Below are 7,424 nucleotides of genomic sequence, written 5' to 3'. Positions count from 1 at the left end.
CTTCATAATCTATAAATTCAAGGAAGGATGCTGATTGGCTCGACTTTGGTCACCTGGCATACCCCCAAAGCTAGGTAAATAGAATACCATGTGTGTGGTGGTTGGCAGCCCACCAGAAAACCATGGAATGTGGGAAAAGCAATCGAAAGGAAAGCTTGCTGTTGCCAGAAGAGGGCAGGTTACAAGGCAGGAAAAACAACCGATGTCTACTACAGCAGGATTTAGAATGTGTGATATAATTAGAAAAATAATTTAGAAGTTTGCACTGACCTTTCCATTGCAACTTTGTCATTTTTTATCTTTTTATAATTACCAATGCGTTTATTTTTTCAGTCCTTATTCTTTCTGACCTCATTTCCTTGTATTCTTCCCAAGCCTAATCCTCACTATACTATATGCTTTATCTTTTTATATTTAGAAATGCAACCTAAACATAGTAATTATTAATAATGATTGACAGTGTTAGCCTATATTTACATTCTATGTTACACTTTTCAAAATTACACGGAAGTGAAGAATGTTATCACCTATGTGGAGCTGAAGAAATTAAGGCTCAAAGAGATTAAGTAACCTCTGTAGACAAGTAGGAGGAAAGTCAGGCCGGGAACCTGCTCTTTCTGGCTCCCTGACCAATGCTGTTTCCTTTTCGGTTATATAAAGGTCATGATAGGAAAGAGGATAAGGGAAGAGCGTTCTCACATTCCCAAAGTTTTTAGGTTATCAAATAAGAATTTAAAATTAGGTAAAAATTAATGTGATACTGGAAGAGAATGACAATATCCCTCTTCAAAGTTACAATGACTACACATGATGCTTTGTGTTAGGTTTATAGATCCTGCCTAGGTCCTTGGTACAAATCCAAGCAAAACAAGATAAGGTATCTTTTGTGGCGAGCTCAGGTAAAGACAGGATTCCTCTTGTATGAGGTAAAACCCTTCCTTCCCACTCAGGCCCATGCACCCAATTCTTCTTCTTCTTCTTTTTTTTCTTTTTTTTACAGAATTGCCCAAACTCCTTTGTTTTGGGGGAAAAAAATTACTTTTCTAATAATAATCACACATATTTATGGAGTACCTAATGATGTTTTGATACATACAGTGTATATTCATCAAATGAGGGTGACTTGCATATATGTCACCTCAAACATTTATCTTTTTTTTTTTTTTAAGTCACCCACCCTGGAGTGCAATGGTGCAAACACAGCTCACTGCAGCCTCCAACTCCAGGGCTCAAGTGGTCATCCCACCTCAGCCTCCTGAGTAGCTGGTACCACAGGCATGGGCCACCATGCCAGACTAATTTTTTTTTAATTTTAGTGAAAATGTGGTCTCACCTTGTTGCCCAGGCTGATCTTGAACTTCTGAGTTCAAGCGATCCTCCCGCCTTGGCCTCCCGAAGGGCTGGAATTACAGGTGTGAGCCATCATGCCCAGTCATCATTTCTTTGTGTTAAGAACATTCAATATCCTCTCCTCTAGCTATTTAAAAATATATAATAAATTATTTTTAACTATAGTCAGCCTATAGTGCTATATGGAAAACTGGAATTTATTTCTCCTAACTAGCTGTAATTTTATATAATTTAACCAATCTGCATCTATGCCCCATCCCAACTATTTTTCCCAGTCTCTAGTAACCACTATTCTGCTCTCTACTTCTACAAGATTAACTTTTTTAGCTTCAACATATGAGTGAGAACATGTGGCATTTGTCTTTCTATTCCTGGCTTATTTCACTTAACATAATGTCCTCCAGGCTCATCCATGTTGCTATGAATGACAGAATTTCACTCTTTTTAATGGTTGAATAGTATTCCATTGTGTGTGACTGTGTGTGTATACCATATTTTCTTTATTCAGTCATCTGTTGATGGACAGGTGGGTAGATTCCATATCTTAGCTGTTGTGAGTAATGTTGCAGTAAACTTAAGGAACAGATATATCTTCGGTGTGCTGATTTCCTTTCTTTGAATATATATCCAGTAGTGGGATTGCCGGATTGTACAACAGTTCTATTTGTAGTTCTTTGAAGAACCTCAATACTGTTCTTCATAGTGACTGTTCTTATTTACACTCTCACCAGCAGTATAAGGGTTCCCCTGTTTTTACCCATGCATCCAATGCAAACTATGTTTATCTCGTGATACTAGTTTTGAAAGAGAGACAAAAGGACACATCCCTAATTCATAATATTTAAACTAGAATTTTATTTATAACAATATACAAGTACAATAAAAAAGGAAGTATTTCCAAAAATGAGTAGCAAAGACCAACCTCACCCCACTCAAAATTTTCCCATGAAGAAAAGAGAGAACTTCACATCTCAAAAATCTTGTTATTCTGCTAACCAAATGCGAACTGTATCTCACTATAAAGAACAGAGATAAATACTCTTTTATGTGTAGATAACATGGTTTTATCATGGGAACTCAGAATTTCCTTAATAAGTTGTTGACCCTGACAGGGTTAACTGATTACTCTTAGAAAGAAAGAGTAATTTTTTTTTTTTTTTTTTTTTGAGATGTAGTCTCACTCTGTCTCCCAGGCTGCAGTGCAGTGGCGTGATCTTGGCTCACTGCAACCTCTGCTGCCCAGGTTCAAGCAATTCTCCTGCCTCAGCCTCCCGAGTAGCTGGGATTACAGGCACCTGCCACCACGCCCGGCTAATTTTTGTAGTTTTTAGTAGTCGGGGTTTCACCTTCTTGGCCAGGCTGGTCTTGAATTCCTGACCTCGTGATCCACCCCCACTCAGCTTCCCAAAGTGTTGGGACTACAGGAGTAAGCCACCGCGCCCGACCAGGTAATTTTTTTAAAACCAAAGCTATTATTATTGGTAGTTTCCCCCAGAATTTAATTGTCTTATATTAAATAGTTTATCACCTCTTTCCGTTACGTTGGTATATATTGCAACAGATTTTTTTGGAGGGTGTGCCTGGAAGTTATATTGTGCAAAATTAGAAGTTCACAGCTCTTTGAGTAATATTCTTTTTTGGGCTGTGGTGGAATGTTATAACACCAGCTTTTAAAAAAATTTCCAGCTGAAATTATTATGGTCCAGGCACAGAACTTAACGGCCTCCATCTCTAGTTTATATCTGTATTTGAACAAATGTTAATGACTTTTTCTTCCCACCCAAATTGTGTTTATTGTAATGACCAAATTAAAGCAAGATTTTAAAACATTTCCCCCATCATTCTATGCACTAAAATGGCTTTTTCATTTATCAGAACTCTCTCTCCTAGTCCGTATCTTTCTTTTGTTGTAATAGACATCTTTTATTGAAATTCAGCGTAAATATAGAAAAGTACATAAAATCCAAGGGTATAGTTTGAAAGTCGGATGAGAGAATCACAAAGTGTATGCTCCTATGATCACTACCCAGGTCTAAAAATGAAATATTACCCTAACCCCAAAGCCCTGTCCTGTCCCTGGCCAGTCAGTATCCCCTACTTCTCCTCAAATGTAACTTCAGTTCTTGCTTATGTCACTGCAGATTAGTTTTGCTTGCTTTTGAATGCTATTTAAATGAAATCACACTGTATGTTGTGTGGGAATGGCTTGTTTTGGTCAATATTAGGTTTTGACGTGTCAATTGATGTATGTGCAAAAATTCCTTATTTTTCCTTGTTGTATGCTATTCTATTGTATACATACACTACAATTTATTTATTCATTTAACTGTTGTTGGACATTTCAGTAGTTTCCAGTTTGAAACTATTCTGAAGGATGTTACTATGTTTTTATCATCTTACTTGTCTTTTGCAGACACATTTTTTTTACACACACACACTTTTGGTGGGTATATACATAGGAGTGGAATTGTTGGGTCATAGGGGTAGGCATATATTCAAATTTGGTAGGCAATACCAAACTGTTTTCCAAATTGGTTGTACCAATATTCGCTCCAATCAGCTGCATACAAGAGTTGCTGTTTCACCACATCCTCAACCATACTTGGTATTTTCGAGTGTTTTAAATTGTAGCTATTCTTGGCTAATATTATTTTGATATTGGCACTGAACTTGAGGTACTCTAACTCCCGTTTATATACGTATTTGCACAAAATATAAATTATGTGTATTATTGGATTGTACTTTATAATTGGTGGGTTTAATTTCTAATTCCTTGATTACTAATTCAACTGGCCTCCTTTTCATATATTTATTAACCATTTGGGTATCTTCTTTTGTGCCACTTTATGTTTTTGCTAATTATTCTATTGAGTTGTCTTTCTCTTTCTTACTGATTTGTAGGGATTCTTTACCTATTTTGGATATAGTCTCCTTTCCTTGTGCTATGTGTTGCAAATGTCTTCTTTGTGGTTTGCCTTTTCCCTCTTCAATAGTGTTTCTCCTTTTGAAATTTTTATTATGAAAAAATTCAAACATAAGCAAAAGTGTTGGTGGGAATGTAAATTAGTTAAATCTCCATAGAACATATTATGGAGATTTCTCAAAGAATTAAAAATAAAACTGCCATGCAACCCAGCAATCCCACTACTGGGTATCTACCCGAAGGAAAATAAATAGTTGTATCAAAAAGACATCTGCACTAGTATGTTTATCACAGCACTAATTATGATAGTAAAGGCATGAAATCAACCTAAGTATCCATTAACAGTGGATTGGATAAAGAAAATATGGTGTGTATGCACTAGGAAATACTATACAACCATAAAAAAAAGAACAAAATCATGTCCTCTGCAGCAATGTGGATGCAGCTAGAGGCCATTATCCTAGTGAATTAATGCAGAAACAGAAAATCAAATACCACACGTACTCACTTATAAGTGGGAACTAAACAATGGATGTCATATTCTAACCTCTTGAGATGAAATCCTAGATAATGAATTTCAGCCATTTTTTCCTAACACATGCTAAAGAATATAGATTTCCCTCTAAACAGCACTTTAGCTGCATCTCATTACTTTTTTTTTTTTCTCTCTCTGTCCTCCAGGGTAGAGTGCAGTGGCACGATCTCAGCTCACTGCAACCTCCACCTCCCAGGTTCAAGCAATTCTCATGCCTCAGCCTCCTGAGTAGCTGGGATTATAGGTGCATGCCACCATGCGCGGCTAATTTTTTGTATTTTTAGTAGAGACAAGGTTTCACCATGTTGGCCAGGCTGGTCTCAAACTCCTGGCCTCAAAGTGATCTGCCCACCTCAGCCTCCCAAGGTGCTGGGATTACAGGCATGAGCCACCGCATCCGGCCACATCTCATGACTTTTGATGTGGCTTATTATTTGTTATTATTCAGTTCAAAACATTTTCTAATTTTGGTTGCAATTTCTATTTTAACCCACAGGTTACTTATATGTGTTGCTTAATTTCCAAACATTAGGAGATTTTCTAGTTCCAAACATTAGGAGATTTTCTAGTTGTCTTTCTTAGTGTACGGTCTATTATTACTATGTATTGTTATTTAAAAGTAAGTAACTGGGAACTTGACTTTCTTCCTTGCATCAATCATGGAGTCTGTCCTAGCTGTGCTTTAAAGAGATGAGAAGAAAGACTCAGTGGTTTGAACAAATTGGAAAAGGAGGGCTGGCACCAGAACCTATTTGACGCACTACTCTGAGGAGCTACTACAGAAGTAGCAATGGTCTTTCAGCAGCAAAAAAGAATAATCAGAATCAATGCCTTGAAATTGAGTAACAACCCCTGGGTTCCCCGACTTACCATGATATGGGGACCTAAGAAAGGAAGACATTCTTATAATAAGCAGGATAGATATTTGGAGTCATATTACTACTAAAAATATGTGACCTTAAGTTATTCTCCAAGCTAGTGAAACAGGAAATAACATTTTTCATTTGATAGCATACTTATCATTTCACACTGTGTTTGATATTTAGGAGACATATATATAATTTAGTCTCTCTAATGTGAAAATAATACCCATAGCTAATATTCACTCACCACTTACTATATGTTGGGCACTCTTCTATGCCTTTTGCCTCTATTATTTTAGTTAGCCCTTGTATTTGTTATTTTCCCGATTTTCCGATGACGAGTTTAAGTAGCTTCTCCAAGGTCATTCGGCTGCTGGTGAAGACTGGATTCAAACTGGGGATGTCTGACATTAGAGTCAATGCGCTTACCCCTTATGTACAACAATAACAAATACTTATTTGGAGTTTGTAGCAATGACATTTTAAGTGCTCAGTATATGTTAACTTATTTAATCATTGCAATAATCCTATGAGATATATAGTTTTACTATCATTCCATTTTATAGGTGAGAAAACACCTAGGTTTTTTATAGGTGAAGAAGATTCAGTAACTTACTCAGGATTATACTGCTAATAGGTGGCGGAGCTGAGATTCAGACACGGGCAGTCTGGTTACAGTCTCTGTCTTCACCATTACATAATACTGCCTCTCAAATTATATTGACTTATCAAAGACATAGCAAGGGTCAAACATTGGCTTATGTGTATGTTGTCATACTATCAGTCACAAATTAACATTCACCTAGGTTTGATATTTATGTCCGAAATAACAAAACATTTATCTTTGAATGGATGTTTTGCTAATAAATAATATCTTCATAAAGTTGTTTTGAATTTTTAAAATGTAAAAACATAATTTATAGGCATAATAGAAATAATCTACAAACAATAATATTGATAAATAACCATTACACAAAAATACATGTATTCTCAGCTTGTATTCTGCTGCAAAAAGGAATCACTGTTGTAGATAAGATCAGCTCAGGGAAATAAAAATTCAATTTACTTTAATTTATGCACACAGATTATTTCTTCCATGGCTGCAATCTGAATTATTAAAGTTAAAACTTAAACTTTAATGTTAAACCACTCAAGGACTTCATAAATATGCTAGAGAGACAAGGTTTATTCAATGTTAGTTCCACAGGAAGGGAAAAAGGGTCCATTTTTATCCAAGTCCAGAGACAGGATGGCCATACTCAAGTAAGCTTACTGGCAGCAAAGCCAAAGAATCCTCTCCCCATACATCACATTTTAAAAACTGTTCAGCAAATTATACAGTCCTTCAATTGTAATGGAAAGTGGCTCGCGCCTGTAATCCTAGCACTTTGGGAGGCCGAATTGGGTGGATCACATGAGTCGAGGAGTTCGAGACCAGCCTGGGCAACATGGCAAAATACAAAAAAAATACAAAAAATACAAAAATACTAAAAATACAAAAAAAAAAAATAGTTGGGCATAGTGGTGCATGCCTGTAGTCTCAGCTACTCAGAAGACTGAGGTGGGAGGATTGCTTGGGAGGCAGAGGTTGCAGTGAGCCAAAATTATGCCACTGCACTCCAACCTGGGCAACAGAGTGAGACCCTGTCTCAAAAAATTTCTCTTTTAGTTTTTAAAGATTTTTTTAAATGTTAGTGTGCCAGGTGTAGGACTTTGAATCCTTTATCCGATCTTTTTTTTTTTTTTTTTTTTT

This window comes from Mandrillus leucophaeus, unplaced genomic scaffold (assembly GCF_000951045.1).
Source record: "Mandrillus leucophaeus isolate KB7577 unplaced genomic scaffold, Mleu.le_1.0 Scaffold484, whole genome shotgun sequence".
Classification (NCBI taxonomy): domain Eukaryota; kingdom Metazoa; phylum Chordata; class Mammalia; order Primates; family Cercopithecidae; genus Mandrillus; species Mandrillus leucophaeus.
Note: the sequence above shows the minus strand (reverse complement) of the source record.